Here is a 14662-nt window from a genome sequence, read left to right on the forward strand (position 1 = left end):
GAAGTTGGATTCAGTATCTGTCATTAGTTGAGTTCGCCTATAACAACAGTTATCAGTCCAGCATAGAGATGGCACCGTATGAAGCGTTATATGGTCGAAAGTGCCAATCCCCATTATATTGGGATGAGGTTGGTGAACGACGAATTTTAGGTCTCGAGATTATACAAAGGACCTCTGAGAAAATTAAGCTCATTCGGGACAAAATAAAAACTGCTCAAAGTCGGCAAAGGAGCTATGTGAATACCCATCGGCGTGAGTTGGAGTTTGAAGTGGGGGATAATATATTTTTAAAAGTCGCTCCAATGAAAAGAATCATGAGGTGTCATGCCCCGAACCCGCAGGTGGGTTCCAGGTGTGAATTTAGTAACCTATCCTGTCTCTGTATCAATTAAAACATACATGATACAATATAAAAAGAGAGCCCGACCCCGTGGGGTGAACGGATGCCCACATACATACGCATAACCATCCATACTCATCCAAAATAGGCAGCGAAATACGGCCTTTCATACATAACCAGTATCATACCAGAGTCTATACAAGTTAGGAGATACATTCCCATAATACCAAACATACCCCAGGTGTCTACAAAAACTATCCCGATAGCTTGGATACCAAAATTCGTACCTAATAGGTACTAGCAGTAGCTACGACACCCTTACTTCCAGACGCTAGGATGCTACTTACGGCTACTTAAGGGATCTGAAAAACATTGTACGTACATTCGGGTTGAGACACCTTTCAGTAAGGAAGAAAGTAGGTTATATCAGTGTGTGGCATACTAGTGTTATTTTACATACTTCATAACACCATAAAAGATACAGACAGTTCAAAACATTTCCATATAGTTTCATACATATACATACAGTTCCATACAGTTCCAGTATTTTCACAAAACCATTCTAGTACATAGGATACCCAAAACATACGGTCAGTTTCGTCATACTAGTTCGCAATTACACAAAGTCACCTAATCTCACAGCGATTACATTACTACATACGCAACTACGCTGCGACGACCCAGACCCACAATGATTACATTGCTCCATATGCAACTACACAAGGTCACCTAGTCTCACATCGATTACATTGCTACATACGCAACTACAATGCGACGATTCAGGCCCACAGTGATTACATTGCCACATATGCAACTACACAAGGTCACCTAGTCTCACAGCGATTACATTGCTACACACGCAACTACGAAGCGATGAATCAAGCCCACAGTGATTACATTAATACATACGCAACTACACAAGGTCACCCAGTCTCACCACGATTACATTGCCACATGCACAACTACGCTGCGACGACCCAGGCCCACAATGATTACATTGCTACATACGGTGTAGAACACACCCTTCGGTGACCAGCCAGAACATACTAGTGATATTTCACACCTCGGATATAGAGCCAGCCACTCTCGTCCACGGTAGTTAACCGATACATAGCTGTTTTAAAAATCACTATAATCATTTTGGAACTCACGTTCCTATACATTTCAGCGTACGGTAATTAACCGCTACATAGCTGTTTTACAAATACTTGGAGCAAATACATACACCCATACATACCACACTTATTTGGTTTACGGAAAATCATATCAATTACAATTTCAAGTATACAATTTATGCAAATATGGATTACGGTCACCTCAATAGTACAATTTTAACATAACCAACAGTTTCCAAAACAAAGTAGAGATGATACCCGAAATCCCCAATTTTTTCCAAAAAATGTAACCCGAAAATCCCTTATTTTACCTGATAGATTTCCCCAAATAAGTAGCCAAAACATACATATGATCCTAGCCTACAAGCTTACCAATCCAGATTTCGAAAATAAACTGATATAAATAGAATCCCCTTACCTTAACCCGAATTCCAACTATGAACTCTACGGTCCCCAAACTACGAACCGAGACTCCAAAACCTACAAACCACAGTATAGTACATGCTTACAATCCGTTCTACTACACATATACTGAATCAAAAATGAAAACCGAGCCTTACCTCGATTTTAGCCTGAAACCCGAAATCCTCCGAAACAAGATTCCGATCCGCTAGAAACGTAGAGAATCCTTCACTGATCCTCGTAGTATCATTGGATTTACGAACCGGGCAACGATCGGCAAACAAAACTAGAGAGAGAGAGTGTAGGGAGAGTTCTAGAGAGAGAGAGTGTGTGTGTTTGGGGGAACTTAGCCCCAAAGCAACCCAAAAACACCTTTATAGCACCATTGACCCGAGTGGATTCGTTGACAAATTGGTACCCTCGTCGATGAATTCTTCACTAGTCTCGTCGACGAATCGGCAGCCTTGTCGACGAGCCAGATATTTCAAAATTTCCTGGGCCTCTCAGCATTTACTCATCGACGAGCTTCTGAATTTCGTCGACGAGAAGCCTTCAGCCTTCGTCGACGAAGTTTGTGCAATTTCCATTTTTACCCTTCTTTTACATAATTAACCCTTATATCATGGTTCGGGTTCTTACATGAGGTTTGGAAAAAAGGGCAAACTAAGTCCTAGATATATTGGACCATTCGGAGTATTGGAGAAGATTGGTCTAGTCACTTACAAAATTGCCCTACCTCCTGCACTATCGAGAATTCATGATGTATTCCATGTCTCAATGTTAAAGAAGTACGTTCCAGACCTTTCTCATGTGATAAGTTATGAGTCATTCAAAGTTAGTGACACTCTATCATATGAAGAAGTACCAAACCAGATTTTAGACAAGAAGGATCAGGACTTACGCACGAAGAAGATTTCATAGGTAAAAGTGCTCTGGTACAACCATGACATTGAGGAAGTATCATGGGAACTAGAAGCAGAAATATGTCAGAAATACCCACATCTTTTCGACGATGGTCGGATCGGATAAAAGCACAATATTATACAAGGTACTCATTTTAATTTCGAGGACGAAATTTTATAAGGAGGGGAGGATGTAACAACCCTAAAAAAAATAATATATATATATATGTAGAATAATAATAATGGACTTTTAGTTAGTATCAAAATGAAAGTATTTCTCTGTTAAGATCCTTGATTCCATGTTTGATGCCTAAGAAAGACCTTGTATAAGCGAGTGCTCAGAGACCATTGCGGCTCAATAGCTCCTTGGAGGTCGGCCTGGTCAAAATGGAATTTCATAGGATAAACAAGGTAGACACTGTTTGTATATGTAAATAAGTACATAAAATGATGTTTTGATTGACATAAATTGTAGAAATATATGATAAAATAATAATAATATAGGTATCCATTGCAGGGCCCATAAGACCGTGTAGGGCCTATATGATCCCAAAGCCATGTGGGGGGTCCACATGAGTCTCGAAGTTGTGTAGGGCTCATAAAACCATATGAGAACTATTGGAGTTACGTAGGACCTACTTAGGTCTCAAAGTTGTGTGAGACCCACAAGACCACATGAGTTTTCGAAATTCGAATTTAATTATTTTTCAAAAAAAGTACTAAAACATAAATTAAAAATAATAATAATGATAATAATAATGATTTTTAAAAAAATAAAAATTAATTAATTAATTAATTAAAAGTGAGTGGTGGCAAGCACTTCCACATGACCTCCATCACTATCACATACTCAACTCATACCTAACTCATCTCATGCCCATTCTTTAATTTTAAAAAAAATATAATCTCACTCATCTCCCCACACTTTTACAAATTTCATTTCTTCCCCAAAATTTTCCTATAAATAGAAAGCTCTCAACCTTTATTTTTTATAAAAATTTTCCAAGGAAGAGAATGATTAGTGAGTGAAAGAATTAGCGGTAGAGGAAGAATTTTGGTTGTAATTTTCTCACTCACTCACTCCTTCCGTTCTCAATTCTTAGAGATAGTCATTGTGTTCGTAGCACCAGGTAAAAGAAGAGGTAAGTAAATTTGATTATGTTATATTTTTATTTAAAATTCAAACCCGAGTTTATTTGTAAGTAAATTTGATTATGTTAGATTTTCATTTAAAACTATATATTCGAGTTTATTTGTAAGTAAATTTTGATTATGTTACTTAGTTACATAAAATTTCCCTGAATTTATTTTTATGCATATTTAATTATACCAATTTTAATCTTTAATATTTTTACATTTATTTTTGAGTTAAGAAATGTTTTAATCCACTCGGGTAATTTTCAACATTTCTTTCTATTCAATATATATATATTTAACATGAAAATTGTGTGGCATGAGTTTATTTTTATGTTACATGTTTCATGAAAATATGAGTAAAGATGAGATTTTCATGACATTATTTTAAATTGCATAAATTTAATAAGATGATTTTAAAACCCCTTATGACAAAGAAATGTCAAAGTTACAGATGCTCGGTACCGCAGTTTAAAATTTAAACGGATTAGAGTGCACCCACATTGTTTACAGAATGGTTATTTATGTTAGTGGATTTCTCCTGAATGCACACCTGGTTCCGGACCAGGACTTAATAAGGAAATCTAACTTAATGTTTACGTATGTTGATTTAGTTTGGTCGGTCAGCTAGTTAAGTCCAGTTTTCAAACCGCACAACCCAATCATGGGGGTAAACATGACTTACGGCTAACAGACCAAAGGGTGGTTTTTACAATATATGTTTATGTACATTTAATTACGTGTATAGAATTATTAATGATTTGAAGGAAAAATATAAGTTTATATGAAAATGGTCATTTTTGTGCCTAAATGAGGATTTAAAGGAAACGTATAAAAAAAAGTATATGTATGTATATAATTAAATATTTTTTAATTTTAAAGTTAAAAGTTTAATTTAACGGTCACACTATATGGTTATTAAATTTTACTGTTATAGTTGATGGTAAAAGTTTTATGTAGAAATTTTTAGATTTACATTTTTTTTAGAAGCAATTTTGAAGTTTTACAAAATTTTTAAAAACTCATTTTGGTCACACACTAATAATAATCTTATTTACTTACTGAGTGTCGTCTCACTCTAATCATATTTTACATTTCGGATGACTCTGAAGCGTATATTGGAAATCAGGCATAGCAAGCATGCGAGTGGAATCGAAAAATAAGATTTATTAGAAATATTAGTATGATGCCAGATGATTATCTATTGAGTAATTTTTATTTTTTGAAAATAAATTATTGTAATACGGTTAATTAGCACTCTGATTTAATAATATTTGAGTTTATTTACTTCTACTGTAAATCAATGGTAAAAAGTAAATATCTCATACCCTTCGAGATTGGGGTATTACAGATAGTGTCTATACTTCGCAAGGCTATCTAATATTAAAAAGTTCAATAAATAAATAAGCAGAAGAATTAAAATCATGATCAGTCAATTTTGAATGTAATCTTTAGGCTAATCTAGTATCATCTGCTGGACAGGTGTGAAGGAGTACTGATACCTTCCCTTTGCATAATCATACTCCCAAATCCAAACTCGCTGATGCAGACCCTTGACTATTGGCTTCCTTGAACCTAAATATGTATATAAAATAAGCTTTAGGAGGCGAAAAAAAGTGTCTCAAAGTTTATCTAGTAATTAAAAAACATGAAAGGGAAGGAGAAGAAAAGAAAAATGAAAGATTTAATTTTTTTAATTTGGTTATTAAAACTCTAAAAAAAATCAATTTTCTTAAATAGAATTAATCATTTAACTAGTAATATATTAAATAGTTATTTAACTGTATCTAAAATAAATAGGTTAGTGGTGGGTTTTTAAAGAAACTTATTTCATAGTTAAATATATTACACCAAGTTTCCTATCATAAAATATCGAGTTCGCCACTTGGTCGAGGCGATTCGGAATTTTGATCCTGCCCATTGCCTAAGGTCGGCCCTCCGAGACATTACGACAAATGCTAAACCCATAAACTAAACCATATGATTGGGTTATACAAAATAAGAAACCGTCAATCATTCCATAAACCATTCCAAAATTTATTTTTAGGGTTGATTCGGTTTGAGTTGGTCAAATTAGACGAATTGATCGAGTTGTTGAAGACCTCTACAAAATATTGTATAAAATTATAAAAAGCAGTTGAATAAATCTCTTATTCAAATAATCACTAAATATGTATATAAAAGAAGATCTAGGAGGTGAAAAAAAAGTGTCTCCAAGTTTATCAGTAATTAAAAAACATGAAAGGGAAGGAGAAGAAAAGAAAAATGAAAGGGTTAAATTTTTAAATTTGGTTATTAAAAATCTGAAAAAATAAATCATTTTTGTTAAATAGAATTAATCTAGTTGCAGTTACATTAATGATCTGTTCAGAAAGGAAAGAAAAAGAATTATGCGGTGAGCGTGGATCGAACACGCGACCTTCAGATCTTTAGTCTGACGCTCTCCCAACTGAGCTATCCCCGCAAATTTAACAGCACGAATTCTGCACCAGCCGGGAATCGAACCCGGGTCTGTACCGTGGCAGGGTACTATTCTACCACTAGACCACTGGTGCTTGCTTGTGCAGGGTGTCCTCCTTACCTTTTTTATTGTGTAATTCATATCTTAGCAGTGAGAACCACATTCTCTTCGTGCATCAAGATTCATTTCGGGCAATCCCAGCCGTCCGCCGGCTTCACTTTCGCTACCCATTGTCTTTTACATGTCATTTCAGATTATGGAGAAATTATAATTTACATGGTTTTATATTTTAGGTCATTTAGTTTATGGATCGAAAAATATTTTCAAAAAAAACTATTTTTTTGAAAATTTCACTCTTAAAATTAAAATATTTGTATTATGAAAAATATTTTTAATTGGTTTGGTTTAAATCATGAAAACCATCTCCTAATTACCTATATGCAATCTCATTTCTTATCTCTTTTTCGTTGTATAAATCTTCTTTTTTATATTCTCGTGGACCTGGTTTGCAGTTCATATGTTTTCATTTTTCTTATCAAAATGATTTTCGCATAAATAATGCTACTAAGTAATTGCAATGTTTGGTCTCAACAAAACTCACCCTTCATTAATCGTATAACATTGACTTGTATATACACCAACGTACCTAGCTTTTAGTTTAGTTCTTTATTATTTTTTATTATTTTTTTGATTACATAAAAACTCCAGTCACCATGTAAATGTATTGTTTCTAAAGTTGGACTATAGAGAATTCAAATGAGTTGTCTAACCTAAACTTGAAGTTGCTGAGAATATTTAGGAACATTTGAAGTTATTGAAGTAAATATTATAATATATATATCTTTTAAAAAAATGTAATCACTCTGTATTGTTGATCATTATGGAATCGTGCTATTAAATATCTCATAATAATAATATTGGTAGCTCATGGAGACATTTTTGCCCCATTTATTCGTTTTCATAAGAAACTTACGACGGGGTTTGGTTTTGAGACTACAGATTTATTTGGATTTAAATAAAATATCTCAATACTCCTTCTTTTGTTCCAAACTCTTCGCCGCCTGTCTTAATTAAAAAATTAAAATTTTGTGAATAATCTGACCATATTACTTTTGACTTCTTATCTAGCATGTATTTGTCTATTCGCTCTCAATATTTATTCATATCCTTCCTTTGTTCCAAACTCTTCAAAATTTGCCTTAGTTAAGAAATTAAAATAGAAAAGGATATATATGGAATGTTTGTTGGGAATTAGGAGCAAATTCCCAAAACCTGTGAAAAATAAAATAGAGAAAGAATACACGTCAAAGAAAAAATCAATCACGCGCACAAGACAGTACTTACGTAATTCGATAATTTTGCCTACGTTCACAGAGTTGTAAGGATTTCACTATTATCAGGAACAAAAATATAGAGAATACAGCGGTACAATGCTTTCTCTCTCTCGCTCTCTCATTAAAGAAATGTCAGGTCATCATCCAAATTTAACGCAATTAGGCTCTACATAAGACCAACAATGTTGAGTTTCTTTAATTACCAGGTGTAACACATGAATAAAAAATTTACAAATATTCTGATCATCACATTTTCTTTGACTTCTTCTCTTATTTAGTGAGTATGTATTCATCTCTTCATTCTCAGATTCATCCATCTCCTTCTCTTGCTCTAAACTTTTCACCAGCCTAAAGCCCCACATTTCAATGAAGAATGTAAATTAGGGATTTTCACCTGATACTTTTAATATAAAATTCAAACTATAGAGGTCGCAGTATGGCCTATGAGAGATTAGAAAGTCCAACTACAATTGCTCTTGTTTTATGTGGAAAGTCTCATATACAAAACACTATCATTCAACACGTAGTGGCCATGCATGATAGTATTAAAGTAATAAGAGAGAGGTGTCTAGCGCAACAAGCACTCTTGTAAACCTCTCTTAAAAGAGTTTGGCAAAAACCCATAGTGGTGTATACTGTAAGAGCAATTTCATCAAAGTATGGTCAATTTCAAGCTTTCTTTTAGGTCTTCTTCATGAAAAATTCAAATAGCGCTACTTGGAAGGCAATTATTTGTGGCAAAAAGTCTTTAGTGGGCTATATATAGTGAATGAAATTTACATGTTTTCCATATATATATAGACACATGCACGTATAAGTACAAAAGTGTAAATTGTTTTATGGACAAAAATATTCTTATTTTTTTTCAAAAAGAAATCAAAAACTCCTAAAGGATGTAATTGTAAATAAATTTGTGGACAAAAAGTGTCATTTTTAAAAGACCAACATTTTTAGAAAGGAAGTAAATGTTGACTATTTTTTTAAAGAATGACTGAAAAAGAAGTAGGCTTCTTGCGGAGAAGGTCCCCGTTGGGAATGTATGATACGGGTGGAATCAGTCACAGAATAATCTAACTGGGGCAAATGTCATGATAAGTTTCACGCGAGCCGATTCAAAGATTTGCTTATTCAAGAGGAATTTAATAACACTACAGATACATTCAATTAGAGCAAATTTTGTGATTGAGTTTCATTTGAGCCAAATCGACCACCTCTATTAAGAAAATCGGGTCAAGATCAGTTATAAATCCATTCAGTTGGCGCAAGTTTCGGGTTAAGTTTCAAGATAACCAATTTAGAGACAACATAGCCACGCTCAAAGATTGAGTTGTTGATTACAGGCGCATTGGAAAAAGGAAGTTCATGTATCATCATGCATTTAATGCATTGCACAAAAAAAAAAAAAAATTCATACATGTCATATCATGCAACATGCATACATATTCGCATGTTTTGGTATCATATCAAACAACATGCATGCACCCTTGCATTATAGCATCACCGATAGCAACATTCATGCATCATATAACATCATTCAGTCATACTCGTCTTGCCGTATATCTCTTTTCATCATTGTCCAAGCAACCCTTGTTTCACTCATGTTTGAATACTGGGGCAAATGGCTCAGGTCTAAGTCATTGTTGTGTGCTTCGGCACTCGGGTTCTCAAATCTGGCGCAAGTAATTATTGTGTGCTTCGGTGCTCGGGTTCTCAAACCCAGTGCAAGTCATTCTCATGTGCTTTGGTGCTCGGGTTATCAAACCCAGTGCAAGCCATATTCATGTGCTTCGGCGCTCGCATCCCCTCCAACTAGTCAAAAAGATCATCGATACGAGGTAAAAGATAGCGATTCTTCACAGTCACCTTGTTAATCTCACAATAATCAATGCACACCCGCATCGACCCTTCCTTCTTCTTTACAAGAAAAACTAGAGCTCCCCAGGGCGAAATACTAGGTCGAATGAATCCCCTGTACAGTAATTCCTGCAACTACTCCTTCAACTCCCGAAGTTCTGCTGGAGCCATCCGGTACGGAACTTTAGAGATTGGTGTCTTGCTAGGCAGCAACTCTATAGCAAACTCCACCTCTCGATCCGTAGGTAAACTGGGTAAATCATCTGGAAACACATCCGGGAACTCGCTGACTACCCGAATGTCCTCGAGCCTCAACTTATCCCTCGATGGTTCCAGCACACAAGCTAGGTACCCCTAATACCTGTCCAAGAGTAACCTCCTCGCCTGTTGTGCCGACAGAATCTGTGGTGCTGGACGCACACACAATCCCACGAATTCATACTTCTGCCGCCCAGGAGGTCTGAAAACTACTACCTTCTTACGACAGTCAATCACAACATAACTGGATTACAACCAATCCATCCCCAAAATAACATTGAACCCTAACATGTCGTATATCACGAGATTCACTGGTAACAGCTTCCCCTAAATTACTACTGGGCAATCTACCAACATCTTTCCACAGAAAGATACACTCCCAGATGTTGTAGTAATAGATAACACCTCGTTCATGTCTCGGGTCTCAACCCCACACCGTCCCACAAAATTCACAAATACAAAAGAATGGGTTGCTCCTGAATCAAACAAAACAAAGGCTTTATTTGAAAGCAATAATAAGGTACCTATCACTATGTTTCCTGCATGCTCAGCGTCTGCTAGAGCAATAGAGTATACTCTGGCCAAAGTTGTATTCGTCTGAACAGTTCCCTGAGGTATTTGGTTTCTCCCTCGATTCATACTATATGCAGGCACCTCTCGCTTTGGTGCACGACATTCACGAAATATGTGACCTGGCTAGCCACAGTTGTAACTGTTACCCCCAATTGACCGACACTCACCCTCGTGCCATCTGTGGCATTTAGTACAACGTCCACTAGTCTGGCTCATCTGAGAATCTTGGTGCTCGGTATTCTGGTGGTAACCCGAGCCCTTGTTCCTCTTCTTCCACGATCCCTAACGAGATCCTGTCTAAAAACCAGAAGGTACTGTCCTCTTCCTTGAGTCCAGATCTACCTCACCCTCTCGGATACCAGTCTTAATCACCGTGGCTTTATCCGCCAACACCGAGAACTCGCGGATCTGAAGCATACCCACCAGTCTGCGGATATCCTTCCTCAGGCCCTTCTCGAACCTCCGAATCTTCTCATACTCACTCAAGATCAAACACGGCGCAAACTGGGACAACTCTATATATCAAGCCGCATACCCTTGCACCGTCATACTCCCTTGAGTCAGAGCAGAAAACTCATCCGCCTTCGCATCACGTACTGAAGCCGGGAAGTATCTGTCAAAAAACATCTCATTGAAATGGCTCCACGTCATCTCCTCTAGACCACCCCCCTGCTTCTCTAGCAGGTTCACTATAGTCCACCATCGACCCACCTCCCTAGATAGCTAGAAGGTGGCATAAAGGACTCACTGCCTATCCGTGCAGTGCAGGACCGCCAAGATCCTCTCAGTCTTCTCCACCCAATCATCTTCTATCGTTGGGTCAGATCCTTTAGAGAACGTCGGAGGATGCATGCGTGTGAACCTCTCAATGGTGCACCCCGCAGCAGTAGGGGAGCGCTCGCGTCTCTTCACCATCTGCCCGATCTCCCGTAACACCTGCCTCGTCAAACCTCGAGGCACAAAGGAAGACTCATCACTCGCAGTCTCCTCAGAGCCACTTCCCAAGTCATTATCCTTGGGCTCCATTCTACAGCACAATAGGAAACTATCAGTATCCCTATAGCACATACAGTTAACATAATGATTTACACTAATCATGTTAACTACTCCCTGCCAGGTCTAGGTCTATCCTATCGCACCAACACAAAAATCATCAATGACCTGCCCTACTTTTACTGGAATCGTCATTCTAGGAAAAAACATGGAATACCGTCGATAAATCCCGGTCTAGCAACCGAACAACTCTCAACCAACTCTACCCATGTCCAACATCCTATACTCTGGTATGTACTCTCAGCTAAGCCTAACCAAGTCTACAAAACCTAACAACCTAGTTAGCTCTGATACCAAGAAGTCATGTCCCGAACCCAGAAATGGGACCCAGGGGTGAAAATGTAAACCAAACAGTCCCTATATCATACAAAACATCCAAGATACAGAGTAGGGATGAGGGTCTGACCCCGTGGGGTTCTCAAGCACCCTATACACATCCAACATAACACATCATACACAACAGAAAAGGTCTTAGTATATACAAATATGTAGTGCCATACCAGAGTCTATACAAGAGTAGAAACAGACTCTATCATACAACGTACAACTGGGTGTCCAACACATCCCAAAATGGCAACCCATAAAAAACACAGTCCTAGCACTTACCTAAGCGCTAACCGCAATACACCGGCCACTACACTCCCTACACCAGGACACTAGTTTCGGTTACCTGAAGGACCTGTAAAAATGTACGTACAGTAGGGGTGAGACACCTCTCAATAAGAAAGAACACAAGTTATATCGGTGTGTGGCATATGAGTGTTATCATGATGCAACATACACACAGTTAAATGCAGTCCAATACTAATTTCACAACAGTGCATACAAGCACACACACACATGATCAGCAATCCCAGTTCCGTCACACCCATCGTCCCGAAGCCGGCCCGTGACATACGGTGTTGGCCCATAGCCAACCCGCAAACACGGCGCCACCGGCACATGGCTAGTCCCCGACTCTCATGGCATCGTACCAGCGCTAAACTAGTGGATCCACACCCTTTGCCCTAATCTGCCGGAATAGGCTCATGCACTAGGATATAGAGCCAGACCTCTGCCAATCTATGTCTAGCAATTTCATACGCCCTCGGATATAAAGGCGAACACTTTCAGTACCTGAAACAATTCAGCACCGTGTTCCTACTAGCATTTCAACCAATCACACAAACATATGCATGCTCATATAACCAAACAAACCATGCCCATTTGGTAATCTAAAATCATGGTTTTTCAAACGCATACAGTTTAAAACAAGTCAAGGCACGACCATCCCTATAACATAATATAAATCAACATATACATTTGATTTTCAATAAAACCAGGGATGCAGGTCGTCGCCCCCTTTTTCCCAAAACTGTAATCATGAAAAACCCATAGTTTTCCCCTTTAGATTCCCCCAAATGAGTATCCAAAACACACACAGGATCGTGAACCACAGTTCTACCGAGTCCGATTTCAAAAACAACCGATATAAATACAATTCCCCTTACCTTTTTCCTCAATAGAAAATCCCGAACTCTAAGGTCCCTAAACAGCAAACCAAGTTCTAAAACCTACAAATCATAGTACAGAATATACTCACAAGAATGTTCCCTACAAAAGTACCGAATCAGAATTGAAAACTGAGTCTTACCTCGATTTTTTGCCAAAACCCAAAAATCTCCGAAACGGGATTCCGATCCGTAAAACTTGTAGAGAATCCTTCCATGATCCTGTGGTAACTTCAGATTCACGATTCTCATGATGAACGACGAAGAAATTTAGAGAGATAGAGAGTAGGAAGAGTTCTAGAGAGAGAGAGAGAGAGAGAGAGAGAGAGAGAGAGAGCTAGGATTTAGTTTTCTTAGCTTGGAAGTAATGAAAACTTCTATTTATAGCCCTTTGACCCGGCCACTTCTCGTCGACGAGGCTTTATAGTCTTCTCATTGACGAGACCAAGACCTCATTGACGAGTCTGGGATCTCCGATTTTTTCGAAACACCTCGGCTTCTCCTCGTCGACGAGCCTCTGAACTTCGTCGACGAGGCTTACATAGGCTTTGTCGATGAACTATGGTTTCGTCGACGAATCCTACTAAATTCTCAATTTTCCCCTCTCTTATTTATTTAAACCCATATATCACAGTTTGGGTTCTTACATAGCACCTCTGCGGTCCATCCCTCACGGCCACTTGTTCCTCTGGCAGCAACCATCTACACGTAGACAACCTCCCTCTCCATCTTCGCCTGCAACTCTAGCCATGAGCCTCCCAACTGTACCAACACAAACCAGCACCAACACTCATCGGTAGCCCCATCCCGTTGCTCATTCCTGTCACCATCTTCGTCGCTCGCTCAAGTCGCCATCACCGTCTCCCGACGACATCCTCCACCATCCTCACACCAGCTACCATCAAGCTGACTACTCTCTTGCCCAAAACAACATGCACACACACATACACACTGAAACACATAGTAATACACACACACACACACACGCATGCATGCATTCACTCACACACCATACACACACAGTGAACACACACCCACTCACACTATGCCTACATAACACATGTAATTTTTTTTTCATGATTATTATAGTAATTTTTTTTAGGTTGTAATGATTGTTGAATTAATATTCATGTGCATATGTGCTTTTCTTTTCTTTTTTTTGTATTATTATTGAAGAATTTTTTTTATTGTAGGACTTTGTTTTAATGTTTAAAGTTTAAATTTTGACATCTAATATTGTTGTATATTCATGTTTGAATGATCATTATTATTATTTTAGAATTTTTTTATGGCTAGAAGTTGTCTTAATATTTAAGTTTAAGTTTTTCTTGTCTTTATTGTATTGTGCTAGGGTTTTCATTGTTGATGTGTGTTCATTTTTAATTATCGAGGGTTTTCTTTATTGTTGGTGTTATGTTTAATGTATGTATACTCATATTAGTATTTTTAACATATTTAGTATTAGTATTTTAGTATTTTATCATGTTTATATATAAAGGTATCAATCATTATGGTTAGTTTGACATTTTGGTATATATATTTAGTATTTTGCTATTATATTTAGTATGATAAGTATATAGAATATTATGGTATTATTATTGTGCTTATATTTAGTTTTACTTATTAAGGTATTTTTTTTATAATATATATATATGGTATTACTTTTTATAGTATCTTTATTATTTTAATATATATTATATTATGGTATTTTATTACTTATTTTGATATTTGTAATATTCTAGTAGA

At 37.2% G+C, this 14662-nt stretch overlaps 2 non-coding genes across 2 annotated transcripts; both read right to left on the reverse strand.

Moving 5' to 3' along the window:
• Positions 1-6284: 6284 nt before the first annotated feature.
• TRNAF-AAA (transfer RNA phenylalanine (anticodon AAA)) lies at positions 6285-6357 on the reverse strand. Its single transcript has one exon. It is a non-coding gene; the product is annotated as a tRNA-Phe (tRNA).
• A 20-nt stretch (positions 6358-6377) lies between these two features.
• Positions 6378-6448, reverse strand: TRNAG-GCC (transfer RNA glycine (anticodon GCC)). Its single transcript has one exon. It is a non-coding gene; the product is annotated as a tRNA-Gly (tRNA).
• Between the last annotated feature and the right edge of the window lie 8214 nt (positions 6449-14662).

This window comes from Malania oleifera, chromosome 12 (genome assembly GCF_029873635.1).
Source record: "Malania oleifera isolate guangnan ecotype guangnan chromosome 12, ASM2987363v1, whole genome shotgun sequence".
NCBI lineage: Eukaryota > Viridiplantae > Streptophyta > Magnoliopsida > Santalales > Ximeniaceae > Malania > Malania oleifera.